General features: G+C 42.2%; 1 long non-coding RNA gene across 3 annotated transcripts in view; it reads left to right on the forward strand.

Moving 5' to 3' along the window:
• LOC145347887 (uncharacterized) overlaps positions 1 to 14,503 on the forward strand; it is a 75,564-nt gene that overhangs the window by 40,087 nt on the left and 20,974 nt on the right. For all 3 annotated transcript variants that reach the window (XR_013887871.1, XR_013887872.1, XR_013887870.1), the window contains exon 3: positions 8,113 to 8,223. This is a non-coding gene — a long non-coding RNA (uncharacterized LOC145347887). The remainder of the gene's footprint in view (positions 1 to 8,112; positions 8,224 to 14,503) is intronic.

Here is a 14,503-nt window from a genome sequence, read left to right on the forward strand (position 1 = left end):
GGTGAGATAAAGTGGGAGAGGAGCCTAGTGGAGCATTATGCATCTGTGCAATTCTGATGGGCTGAATGACCTGACTTTTGCTGTAGCTACGACAAAATATTAATATGTCGAATTTTCATAGTTATTATTAACTCAAGTATTTGCTGTGTTGATATTCATTGGGGAGGGCCTTTTGGCTAATTCAACCAATGAAACAGATTTATATAGATGATCGGGAGGAGGGAACCGAGTGTATGGTGTCGAAATTTGCTGATGACACCAAGATTGGTGGAATGGCAAATTGTGCGGAGGGTGTGGAGAGTCTGCAGAAGGATCTAGATAGGCTGGGCGAATGGGCCAGGAAATGGCAAGTGGAATTTAACGTTGGCAAGTGTGAGGTGGTCCACTTTGGTAGGAATAATGGTAGGAAGGATTATTACTTACGGGGCGAAAAACTGCAGCAGGTGACGGTGCAGAGGGACCTCGGGGTCCTTGTGCATGAGTCGCAAAAACCCAGCCTGCAGGTGCAGCAGGTGGTCAGGAAGGCTAATGGGATGCTGGCCTTCATAGCGAGGGGGATTGAATATAAAAGTAGGGAGGTCTTGCTGCGGCTGTATAGGGCATTGGTGAGGCCGCAGCTGGAGTACTGTGTGCAGTTTTGGTCGCCGTACTTACGCAAGGATATTTTGGCCTTGGAGGGAGTGCAGAGGAGGTTTACTAGGCTGGTACCGGAGTTGAGGGGGTTGAGCTATGAGGAGAGGCTGAATAAACTAGGCTTGTACTCGTTAGAGTTTAGAAGAATGAGGGGAGATCTCATTGAGACATACGAGGTGATGAATGGGATGAATAGGATAGAGGTGGAGAGACTCTTCCCGCTCAGAAAGGACAGTCGGACTAGGGGGCACAGCCTCGAAGATAAAGGGGGGGCGGTTTAGAACGGAGTTGAGGAGGAACTTCTTCACTCAAAGGGTGGTGAATCTCTGGAATTCTCTGCCCATTGAAGTGATGGAGGCTGCCTCGCTAAATATTTTTAAGACACGGGCTGATGGGTTTTTGATAAGAGAGGGGATTAAGGGTTATGGGGAGAGGGCGGGAAAGTGGAACTGAGCAGCGACAGATCAGCCATGATCTTATTGAATGGCGGGGCAGGCTCGAAGGGCTAGATGGCCTACTCCTGCTCCTATTTCTTATGTTCTTATGTGCGGTACTGTAATCACTTTGGCTTAACCTGTGGGAGAATTCATATGACAATGATTTAAACCTTCAGAAAAGATCTATTGTGGCAGCAGTGCTGCGCCAGTGGCCAGGAGGTAACTTGAGGATGGGCTATTTCTAGATGTTAAGGCTGTCCAACAACTCTCCCAATGAAGTGAGGCAATCCCAGCACAACGTGCCAGTAGCACAGTAGTTAGGCTTTTGATTCATGTGCGTGGTGCCTGGTTGCTACTTGTGGCTGTAATCCAACATATGCATGTGTGGAGAGCTTTGCCAGTTTTCCGGCGAGGCTGTTACATTGGGGCCATATCCCAACCTTTTGAACATACAACAAAAGCTTCAACTTGAAACTTCTTTTCCCCTTCTGCATGGTTCCCATTAGATATCTGATATTATATTCCCATTACTCAAGGCTCAGACAGGACTCACTGATTCTCATGACTCCTGGTTCAAAGCAATACAGAGGATCAGAACAGGGAGGGAAATAAGAGAGTACAAGTTTCAGAAAGTACCTTAATTTCTGTATTGAAAGGTCTATTCATTCACCATGAAATAAAATGTATTTTTTGTAGGCAAGTTGTAGTTAGCCTCACCGTGGAGTACAAGTCATGTTCCACAGCTTGCCATGATATATACAATACTTAATAAAAATACTCTTCTGCATAATGTCCCTTTAAAAGTCCACATTATCATCATGTAACTACCAATCCATCAGCATAAATGACCAATACTAAGGGTAATTATGGCCCTGAACTATAGTAACTGACCTGGAGCTATTTTTAAATTCCTATCTTTGCTTGTTAAAAAAAAATGTTTGTTTGATAAACTACCAATTTGCTGCTTTGAACATTTTCATTATGTACCAGAACCTGACCCAAACTGCTGAATAAGAGACAAAACTGTGCTGCCTTTCTGACTATAATCAATGGGTGTACAAATATACACTCCTCTCTGCTGTAGCATGGGGATCCTGATTGAGACACCCATTGCCAATGTTAAGCTAATTCCACTCCTCGGTTAGGTTTAATTCAGTTAGCAAGACTCTACCCTTCGTCACAGAGGTGTTCCTCAGCGCTAACTATCTTCAGCTCTGCTACACAAATATTTCATGTTGTGTCCTATTTCCAACTATCCTCAAGTCTAATTCAATGACAATGCCTTTAATTTTAAATCAGAGGCATCTTCATGTTGTGGACTCCTGCACACTGGGAGTGCTCAAGACTAACCAAACTTATCTCTCACAAGAGTAAGGTTAGAGAGGAGGTTTTAGTCTAGAATAGTCTTGAATATAGGTCCTGCAAGACCAATGTTGTGCACTTTACATTAACACAAAATATATTCTTCCAGGTGATCTGGGAGGCACAGTGGTTAATATTGCTGCCTCACAGCGCTAAGAACCCAGGTTCAATTCTGGCATTGGGTAGCTGTCTGTGTGGAGTTTGCATGTTTTCCCCGAGTCTGCATGGGTTTCCTCCGGGTGCTCCAGTTTCCTCCTACAGTCCAAAGATGTGCAGGTTAGGTGGATTGGCCATGGAAAATGTGTGGGGTTAACAAGATGGACGGGTTAGAAGGCCTGGTAAATTGCTCTGTGTTGGGGGTTGGTGCTGACTCGATGGGCCAAAAGGTCTCTTCTGCACTGGTGGGATTCTATGATCTACTCTTGCAGAACAAATACCTAGCTGTCCCAAAAAGATAAACCCGGAGGTTCATACATCACTTAGTTTAGCAGATATTCTAATTGAACTTTTGAACAAAGGAAACTGATACAGATTCATCCACTTCTGCTGCGCACTGCAATTTTGCCACCAGTGCTTTCAGAAGGGAATCAGAAACGAAAGTACGGATGCCTATCACTCAGCCCATGATGTTGTATAATGCAGCTAATTACCCAAAATTTATTTTTATTCTTTCCCCAGAAACTCATAAGAAGTATTTATCCAATTCCTTCTTAAATGTTGCGATTGCCTCAGTATCTGTAGTGCCTTTTATATGCTAATAAGTCATTACATGAAAAAGTGTTTTTACCCTTCCTGTTTTTGCTTTGAATACTAATCCTAATTTAAAATCTGCTCCATGCTGAATCACCAACTCCCGGAAGTAACCTTCCACATTGTCTTGAGCGCTTTGATTACATCAGCCCTTAATCTTCTCAGTTGCAGTGAATGCGACACCAACTGTAGCAGCAGAATTGATCGTCCCTGCACTCTTAGGTTCTCTGCCGCATTTCATCATCGCTATCATTCAATGAAAGGGAGCCAATTCCTTTTAGATATGGCAACAAGAAACTTGGGTTTCCCAGATATGGTTCAGCTCCTAAAACAGTCTTAGGCGATAGCTGATGCGGAAGGGAATGCAGTAAAGCAGATTTCAGTTCAATGACAGTCCCAATTTTTCGCATTGTTGGTATTTCCTCTTGGTTCAACTATCGATAATAGTCAATGCATTCTGCCGTTGCTAACGGAATTCACTGAGTAACTGTGTACAACAGTATTGAGTACAGTATCTTGAAAGAGAATTCGCTGAGTGACAGTATTTCTGTAACAAGAACATCTCTCACCTGAATTACATACTTAACACATTGGGGATAAATTAATTTGGACTTTCATTCTGCATCATTGGTAAAGGAGCAAGCTTGCCGAAACCCACAGAGACTGTTCTCAGCAGTGTCCCCTGTGACTTAAACTGCAGCTAGAACATCTCTATTGCCTCTCTCCTGTCCAGAATGTTCAGACATTGGCCATTCTCATTGACTTATTGCTTTTTGGCAACCTTAAAATTGTTCCTTCCAATTCTATCTGAGAGCTACTTGAACCAAGGCAGAATTATCCAGACATGCTCCTTCTAAAGGAGATTGGTTGCTTAATTTTGTTTAAACAGTCTAGGCGAGAGAGTGATCCTATTTGTGTCACCAACTGATTATTTCTTCTTAACAATTTTTTTTTTGTTTTTTTGGTGTCATTCATCATTTTCAAATGTAAGTCATGGTGTACTGCGAGGCTCGTAAATCAAATCTAAGGAATCATGGAAAGAGTGCAGCTATGTCTGTACCCTCAGAAAATTATTATACTTCTCGCCTTTCTAACCCTGCGTTTCACTTTAGGACCAAATAGAAATCCCATTGTAAAGCTGTAAATGCTGCACATCTATTTGGATTAAATCCACTCATAAATCTATGGCTTTAATCTGTTCTCATCATTGTAGCAGGGTTTAGGTTATCTGAAACCAGCAACTGTCTTAATGTAGTACAGGAAGTGGGACAAGGCACAGTTGGAAACCGAAACCATCAAAAGTTTAATGTCATTAGCTAAGAATGGATCAACTAAGGGGGTCTAAAATTATCAAAAGCAGCAAGCCACAGACACTTGAAACTTCCGCGAGTCTCCATTTTCAATCTGCAGCAATCCCACACCTAGTAAATGACTCCGGGCTGTAGACAGTCGGCGTTTGATGGTATCGGCTGCAGCTGAGCCCCTTGTTGCTGTTTTTTATTTTGCTGCAGACACACTGTCTCGGGTTTGCTTGAAGTGCCTCTGGAGTGCTGCCCGTGTGGAGCCAGTATATCCCTGAGGCCATGCAGCTTGCCTTGGCTGTCAGTCCCAGCACCTGAGCGCTGTCGCGGTTCCAAAGGAGCAAAAGAGGTCTCTGGGAACAGGCACATGTACAAGAGTCTGCAGAGAATACATCTGCTGTGCCTTCTGCTATTTGAACCTTTCCTAAAATGAGTCACCACTGGCTTAGCTTCAGTAATTTATCATTACAGTCAGATCTTGTTTGCACCCTGTGCAACATTGCAACTTCAATCACACCAGGGTGAGTAATTGGGACCTTTGATCCATATCCTCAGTATAAAGTCTCAAAAGGGAGGGGTTGTATTTTACTCCCACCCACCTGACAGGTGGGCAGTTAGAAGTGAACGTGATACTTACCTACTCAAAGCCTGACTGCGATGTTCCGCTCCAGCATTTTGCAGGTAGAGGAGGCTGAGAACAGGCTGGGGCCATTGTGATCTATCCAACTTTTACATCAGTAGGATCTCCTATACAATTTTAACTGGAGTCTTGGCAGGAAAACAATTATGACCTTTCCTGTCTGGAAAAAAGTAACCTAAACATGGAAGATATCCTGTTTGGTGAAGTTATACATTCCCCACTGGATAGCACTAAGAAAGTTGTGGCCTTAATTTCTTTCCCTCTCTTGAATCATAGAGTTCCATAGAGTCATCAGCCAGAATTTTGCCGTCCCACCTGACACGGGAATTGCAGCAGGCAAGGGTCTGTTGACCTTGGGCAGGATTTTACGTTTTCGGGATGGCAAGGCTGTAAAATCCTGCCATTAGATCCCATAAAGTGCAGAGGAAGGCCATTTGGGCCATCAAGTCTGCACTGACTCTCTAACAGAGCTTCTTACCCAGGCCCACCTCCTATCCTATCCCCACAACCCTGTATATTTATCCCACTAATCCCCTAACCTGCACATCTTGGGACACTAAAGGGCAATTTGACATGGGCAATCTACCTAACCTGCATATCTTTGGACTGTGGGAGGAAACCCACACAGATACGGGGAGAATGTGCAAACTCTGCAGAGACATTAACCCAAGCCAGGAATCGAACACAGGTGCCTGGTGCTGCAAGGCAGTGCTAACCATTGTGCTGCCGTGCACCCTGCATGGCTCCAATACCATACATTCACTGAAAATAGTGTAGAATTTCTGTTCTTGATCTCAGCATCATGCATCATTTATTTTCAATAAAAATATTGAGAAGAAGAAAATAACTCTCACTGCACAGTGTCATGAGCATCTTTTGTGAAACAAAGTAAACTAACACAATGACTTTTCATTGATGTAGCAACATGTTCTGGAAGATTCTAATCCCATCAATTTATCACAGTGTTTCAGTAGTTGTTTCCTAACATACTCAGGATGAACAGAACAATAATTTTGTGGTTAGATTTAATGAATATGACAGATCAGAATACCAAATGGATACAGCGTTAGGATTTAGCTGCATAGGGAGTGATAGGAATAGGATAGCAATATCAGCATTAGGACAGTTTTGTTCTTACAGAGATAGAGGGGCACGTAGGGTTATTTGAATGAATTGTATTTGATTCAATACTTGACGCAATGTGCAACAAAACTCTCATTGATTTAAACCTACCGAACTATTACTTGCCTTGGTTGTTGGCAGCTGATATCTGTAATAAGCAGCCAATTTTCAAAAGCGGATAAACACATCTCCTGTATCCAAATCCAATGAGTGGAACCACCTTGATTTTTTTTTTCATTCGTGGGACATGGGTGTCGCTGACTGGCCAGCATTTGTTGCCCATCCCTAGTTGCCCTTGAGAAGGTGGTGGTGAGCTGCCTTTTTGAATCACTGCAGTCCATGTGCTGTGCGTTGCCCCACAATGCTGTTGAACCACAATGCCACTACCCTAATAACTAACCACAGAGATGTTACTTTAATCCTGCAAAACAGACCAATCCATTTTACCCATCTTTCTCAGTAAGCTTTTGAAAGAAATGGTGTGTGACTAAACAACCTGGAAGATTTTTACCAGAGGCATTTGCTATTTTTAAAAAATTCTGATAAAACCTGAAAACATGAACTTCAAACAATCAGCCAACAAGGAATAAAAAATCTCAGCAACTCATTATAATATCTGCTGAAATATTTACTGTGTTTGTGGGGGAAGGTTCAGGATTATTGTGGATATTTTGAGGGAATTGTGAAATATTTTCACATCAGATAGAAAGATGAAATTCGACTTAAAAAAATACATAACTGTCTGGGTAAACTCAAAAGTCTGAAATTTCCTACATAGAATGGGAAATTTAATAATGCGAAATGTAACATAATCCTGTGAGCAGAAATGGCCCAGTCTCTGTCTCTTGCTTCCTTGCCACCTTACGAATCATAGAAATAGAATCCTAAAATCCCTACAGTGCAGAACAAGGCCATTCAGCGCACTGCGTCTGCATCGACAATCCCATCCAGATCCTATTCCTGTAACCCCACATGTTAATCCTCCTAATCCCCCTGACACTAAGGGGCAATTTAGCATGTCGAATCAACCTAACCTGTACATCTTTGGACTGTGGGAGGAAACCTGAGCAAACCCATGCAGACATGGGGAGAATGTACAAACTCCACACAGACAGTGACCTGAGGCTGGTATTGAACCTGGGTTCCTGGCACTGTGAGGCAGCAGTGCTAACCATTGTGCCACCATGCCGCCATGAAGACATACAGTAGGATTGTTTCTGGTTGGCTGAAGAGTACTTTAGGATCATAATTGTCAGTTTTATTTGCCGTATCTCAGGATGATCATATCAGATATCTGGGCAGCGGAAAGGTAGGAAAGCCTAAAACACTAATGTGCAAAAGATGTGCCACTCCTGCTTCTTGAAGTAACATAGAGGGCAGGATTTTTCAGCCCTCCCCGCACATGCCTGCCGAAGGCGATCCCTGGCCCCCTTGCGGTGGGTTCCCTGGTGGCAGGGCCAGCATGTCATGTAAAACACTGTAGATATCGATGGGACTGCGGGTACAATTTTGTCTTTTTAAAAAGCATTTAGACAGTTACATGTGTAAGATTGGTATCGAGGGACATGGGCCAAACGCCAGCAACTGGGATTAGCTTAAATGGTAAAAGCTGGGCAGCATGGGACAAGTTGGGCCGAAGGGCCCGTTTCCATTGCTGTAAATCTCTATGGCTCTATCCCATTAGCAGCCATTGGCAAAGTGACTCTGCCTCCTGAGAATCCCATCCCAGAATTTTTTTCAGTAATTGGTAGCATTCACTGACTACTTGGGATGGGAACACAGATTTGCAGCTGTTTTAAAACAAATTAATTACAGATATGCTTTTAATATAACATGCTGCTAAATTTTTCTTTATTTCTCCTTTCAGAAATCAAAGGAAAAGATAGGCTGCATGTGGAATGAGACCAGATAACGGAACCAAGTGAAATGAGCCTGTAAACAACTGTGAAAATAATGGAAAAGGGTTTTTGTTTTCAATGTAAGTTTTTACTCTTCCGTACTAGTTGCCTTCAGAGTAAATTGAATAAAGACTTGATAGGACTGTTTTGATTTTCATTGTAAATCTTTGTAGGTCACTATGTTTCTTTATTTCAATCCTCACCAATTTGCTACAATGCTGGCAGGAAGTAATTATGTCTGGAAAACTGTAAAGGAGGCAAATGTGTTTTAGGAATGTACGGCTGGATCGTTTTGTTCTTCATTCAGCTCTTAGTCGAACATTTGGCTTCATCATTCTCAACTAGCTCATTTGTAGGACAGATTGCTCATCTATAGTGTCCCACGTGTGACAAAATGATACAAAGTCTTTTAACACAGTATGTGGAACAGGAAGAGGAAGAAAATCAATGACTCAAAAAGACCAATTCTGGAGACTACATTGGAAAATGGTGAGGGTTGGTGCGGGCAGAGGATGACAAAGCAAGGGAGGGGAGAGACAAGTGAGAATGAGGGGGGAAAAAAAGAGTTGGGTGGAGGGAAAAAGAGATACAATGAACAATGAGAATGAAATGAAATCCCCTACTCGTGACGTGGTAGTGACCTACCGAGGGTAGGTCCTCTGCTCATTATTTCACAACTTATGCTTTCCTCTTGAGTTGCTCAGAAGAGCCTCCCATTTCAAATCTCAACAAGCAATGAGGAAAGAAACAGGAGGTAGCTTCCTGTTGCCTTCCTCATGCATACTTAAAGGAAATACAAATCCTTTTCCTGAAGGAGCCTCAGCATAAACAGCCGTTGTCCCTTGGGGTTCTTGCTCTTCTGTTGAAAATTCACTTGTTCTGCCATATAAACAAGAAATCTAAATACTGCAGATGTTAGAGATTGGAAATAAAAGCAGAAAGTGCAGGAAAGAAACTCAGCAAGTCTGATAACATCAATGGAAAGAAGAGAGTTAACACATTGAGTCCAATATGATTCTTTGGAAGAGTCATATTGGACTCAAGACGTTAACTCTGTTTCTCTCACCGCAGATATTGCCAGACATGCTGAGTTTTTCCAGCACTTTCTGCTTTTATAATCATTGGTTTATAATCACCATTGGACATGGCTCATGACGCTGACTATGGGGCAACCCATAAAAGGGCAGTGACAACCATCCCCAGAAGTCTCACGTGACCATGCAACGTCTGATTATGACAACCACTCGGATCCCCAAACACAGAAAAGAACAGCAATAGATGAGGAAAGTAAAAGAGAAACAAGCAGTTGTCGAAATTAGGATGCCATCAGTTTACAGGTTGTCTAAATCTGGGTACTAATCTAAAAAACCACGCCTTTGTGCCTGAGTTGTGCCATCAATTGCCACCTTGTCAAAATTCTTGAATTTTCAAAGTAAAAACATCTGGTGCATCATGCAACATCTGGTATTTTGATTTCCAGTGCAATATGTTAGTAACGAGGAATGCTTTTTCATATACAAAACCTTTTGAAGCATCATTATAGGGTACCTTCTTTATATTACATCTTTCAATTTTCCCCCTTGAATTGAACATAAAAAAAGTTACCACACATGAAAATAGAAGGCTTCAGCCTGTTATTAAATCTCAGTTCTTGCTAACAAAAATCTATTGGTGGGATTTATCATGAGTTTTTAGACACCTGTTTTAAACATAAGTTTCTTATGTTTAAAACAGAAACAGGTCTGACAAAACTATTTTTATAGCTAAGTATTACTTACAGACAAAGCTCAATTTTAAATTTATTACTTGGGGCACAAATTCTGACTTATTTCTTCATCCAGATTAAAGTAAACACGAAGCTTTACAAGGCTAAATAATCAGATCCACACTTAATAATCAGAAGTGAGAGTAGGTTTAGTAGCATGGCATAAAGCAATGATCGTACAACCATAGAATTCCTACAGTGCAGAAGGAGGCCATTCAGCCCATTGAGCCTGCACAGATAACATAGAACACTACAGCACAATCAGGCCCTTTGGTCCACAAGTTGCGCTGATCATATCCATACCTACCAGGCCTATCTATAACTCTCAATCTCATTAAATCCCATGTACTCATCCAGAAGTCTTTTAAAAGACCCCAGTGAGTTCGCCTCTACCACCACCGACGGCAGCCAATTCCACTCACTCACCACCCTCTGAGTGAAAAACTTACCCCTGACATCTCCTCTGTACCTGCTCCCTAGCACCTTAAACCTGTGTCCTCTCGTAGCGACCATTTCAGCCCTGGGAAATAGCCTCCGAGAATCCACCCTATCTATACCTCTCAACATTTTACAAACCTCTGTCAGGTCGCCTCTAATTCTTCATCTCTCCAGGGAGAAGAGACCTAGCTCCCTCAACCTATCCTCATAAAGCATGCCTCCCAATCCAGGCAACATCCTTGTAAATCTCCTCTGCACCCTCTCAATATCTTCCACATCTGTCTTGTAGTGAGGTGACCAGAACTATGCACAGTACTCCAAGTGGGGTCTGACAATCCCATCCAGGCCCTATCTTTGTATCCCAGTGTAATCACATTGCTAATCCCCCTGTCACTAAGGGTAAATTTATGATGGCCAATCAACCTAACCCGTGGGAGGAAACCGGAGCACCCACAGGAAACCCACGCAGATGCAGAGAGAATGATTAAACTCCAGACTGACAGTACCGAAGGCCAGAATTGAATCTGGGTCCCTGGCACTGCGAAGCAGCAATGCTAACCACTGTGCCACCCTAGATGTTGATGTCATATGGTAACTTGAATCCCACCCGTTAATAGTCTTGGAGCACTATGGGGAGATAGGAATCGGGGAATAATCTATATCAATGGAGTTTTGGTTAGTAATGGTTAGAGTTAGCTTTAGTCTTTTGGGGCTAGGGATAGCCAAATATGTAGAATTGTCCACTCTGGATCAGCTTCCAATAAACCCCAGTGGTTAGTCCGATTGTGGATATTAAGCAAGACAGGGTTGCCCTCAGCAGTCTTTTCCTCTGTGGCTGAAACACTCAGTGCGTCAATCAACTCATGCAGAATGGGCACTTGGGACAGGTGTCACAAAACCAAACAGCAGTAAAATCCCACACCTTACGCCTTGCCAAAGAAGAGGACAAAGAAATTGGCAAAATGAATAAAGGCTTGTGTGTGGTTTCCCTCTTCCTGTATTTCCTTCCTCATGATGTGGAGATGCTGGTGTTGGACTGGGGTAAACACAGTAAGAAGTCTCACAACACCAGGTTAAGGTCCAACAGGTTTATTTGGTAGCAAACGCCACTAGCTTTCGGAGCTTTGCCCTTTCGTCAGGTGAGTGGGGAGTTTGTGAGCAGAACTCCCCACTTACCTGACGAAGGGGAAAAGCTAGTGGCGTTTCCTACCAAATAAACCTGCTGGACTTTAACCTGGTGTTGTGAGACTCCTTACTGTGTTTTCCCCTTCCCCAGACATGGCATGAGAAAAAGGGACTTTTAAGCAGTGACGTATGTTAATAGTAACCTGTAAGAATAGAAGTGAATTTCAGTTACATTGAAGTATTAGTCAGCAGCATACTGCTCATTATCACAGCGTCGAATGAATGTTTTAATGCAATGTCTAACACAATTGCCATTTAAACTAATGTGTGAATTGAAGATGGAATCTATTGTCTTAAGAAATCAAAACATGTTAAGCTTCTGAATTTAAAAAGAGCAAGCACTCGAAAATGCGACAAAGCAGGCATTCATCACTGGAAACAATAGGACATTGTTTCTTGCTGGAATAAATTGAAAGTAAAGACTTAGAGCTGTTGTGTGAGACAGTTCTTCAGGGGGTATTGTTAACTACGGTGTGTAGAGAGCCAAGTATATTCTAGACATCATTCTTTACAATTAGTTCCATAAAGAACTTGCTTTGTTTGCAATACATCTAATACTTTCCATTACCTTTTAATTGTCAATCCATTCAGGAACAAGTCTCATATATGTTTATTGCAAAAAAAAACTTTTAGTGTAATTATTTGCCCCTCAATGACATGGATTGATCAGTGCAACATATAGGAAAATGATTAGATCATCAGCTAACTAACTATGGAAATAGGATGCAGCAAATAACACAGGACCCAAGCTGGGTCTGGTAAAGATCTTGTTCCATGAAAAGTTTTTTATAAATTCTTACCTGCCACAAAAAATGGTTCATACACTAAAACAGACTGAACCACAATGTCACCTATCTCATGTTGTTATCAATGATGGATCCATCACATCTCCAATTTATCCATGTTCTCTTGAACTCTATTTAGTAACTGTCAAAAATGATCACTGAAAAAGACTGCCATCGAAAAAGACAACTTTAAATACTTTGTTTGGAGACATCATTGTATAAGAGGCCAATATACAATTTGTATGCACATTTTCAAAATTGTTCAATCAAAACTCTCAAAATTGGGTGCTATGTTATGATTCAGACCCAACTACACAACTTCTCCTTTTGTTGGTTAGAGAGCGCAAGATTCTATTAGAAGACAACTGTTCTCTTAACTAACACTACATAAATATTCATATTATTATTCCCAATGTGGTTTTTAAGGAGGTTAGGCACAAAATGTCTTTCCACGTTTGCCTACAACCATCCCTGCACTTTGAAAACATTCATTGTATGTGAAGCATTTGGAGTATTTTGAGGATGTATATCAATGCAGATTTATTCCTTTTTGCTTGTTAACTTTTTGAGGAAACAACAAATTATTAGCAGATAACCAACATCATTCATTCAAGTTCAGAGCGCGATATTCTCGCTTGCTATAAAATACTTAATTTACTCCACTTCCAAATACTGACACACCACCCTTTTAAATGCAGCTGTGACACAAAACAAACATAAATCTGTGCTCCTTAGACACTATGAACCTATATAAGGGGTTCTGTTTGTGTGTGTTGGGAAGAGCTGATGTCTGAGAGGTGGAGAGAGTGGCCCTGAGATGGTGGTGGTGGGAGGTGGCCGGGGTCGGGAGTGGGGAGTGGAGGGGTCACCCTGATGTCTGCAAGGGGGATGGGGTTTATAAATGGTACCCCGATCTTCATGGCAACAGTCTTGCTGGCTGGAGTAATCCCTGCCTGCTGATTTAGTTTCCCCAGAGAGGGTGAAGATCTGGACTAAAAAACCATGCTGTGTAGCTGGAGAACCACATGCCGGTTTTGAGTCAAAGCCTGACACTTTGGGAAAATCCCTCAGCTAAATTAGAATGAGCGGAGAGGAACAAGCCAGGGGTGAGCTCTGGGCTCCTGGTCTACACCAAGGAGAAGTTTATCAGAATCTTTACCCGTTAGATCTTAAAGTCTCTAAAACCCACTCAGTAAAATGCTGAGAAAGATTAGCATTGCAGTCGGAATGGATGAAAGCCTTTTTTTTATGAATGCTTTTATTTCAAATGGAAATAACTGTACAAGATACGTCAGCAGTGTGTGTATTGTTTAAGAGTATAGGCACAAAACTGCCTCCAACAGACCGAAGTTGAATGTATTTTTTTAAGAAAGGCCGAGGCAAGCAGCCAACTGGTTACACAACAGAATTTGTAATGATCCTCCTCCAGACAATGGAAATGTTCATCCACTGTACTCGGGCAGAGTAAGCGTCCTACGAGAGAAAATGTGAGTCAGTGGTGAGTTGTTCACAGACAAAACCTCAGTTGCACACATTTGCCCATTCCAAAAATCAGTTTGAATCACAGTTTGCTAAAGCAGCTGTGCTTGATGTATAAAGGTAAAAGACCCATGTACCTGGAACCAGCGTTACAGCCAACATTAAACTGCTGGGTTACAACCAGGTGATGAAGGGGATAAAAGGCTTCCCTCCTTGCCCTCTCCTCATTTCACCACAACGAGGATCTTTCTTCAGAAGCATATACTTTTGCCAATTTCCCAAGAGCTTAATTATTTCCACATTGTGAAGGTAAAAGAACCACTAGGGTAGCCTTTCTTGAGTTGAACAAAGAAAGTTAGATCGGTTAAGGACAATAAAACTAAGTAAAATAACAATGCACACACAGCATACAAAATACACACTCAATGGGCCAGGGCTTGGCCCCTTGCCCAAATTGAGGAGCCCAAGTGGGCAATTAATGACTGCTCAAGGGTCATTTCCCACTCATCCTCAATATTCCTGCAGAAGTAGTTCGGAGAGGGTTGGGATGTAAGTAACTCTGTTCATGCATCTGGCAGGAAGGCAGGTCACTCCTAAAGGTCTTGCCCCTGCTGGTCTTTCCTCCCCCATTAGTCTGTCCACCAATCCCACCGCCCCCCTCCCCTTCTGCCCATAATCCCAAGCCTCATCTCCCCTGTCTGAGACCCT

This window comes from Carcharhinus amblyrhynchos, chromosome 9 (genome assembly GCF_965287045.1).
Source record: "Carcharhinus amblyrhynchos chromosome 9, sCarAmb.v2.hapA, whole genome shotgun sequence".
Classification (NCBI taxonomy): domain Eukaryota; kingdom Metazoa; phylum Chordata; class Chondrichthyes; order Carcharhiniformes; family Carcharhinidae; genus Carcharhinus; species Carcharhinus amblyrhynchos.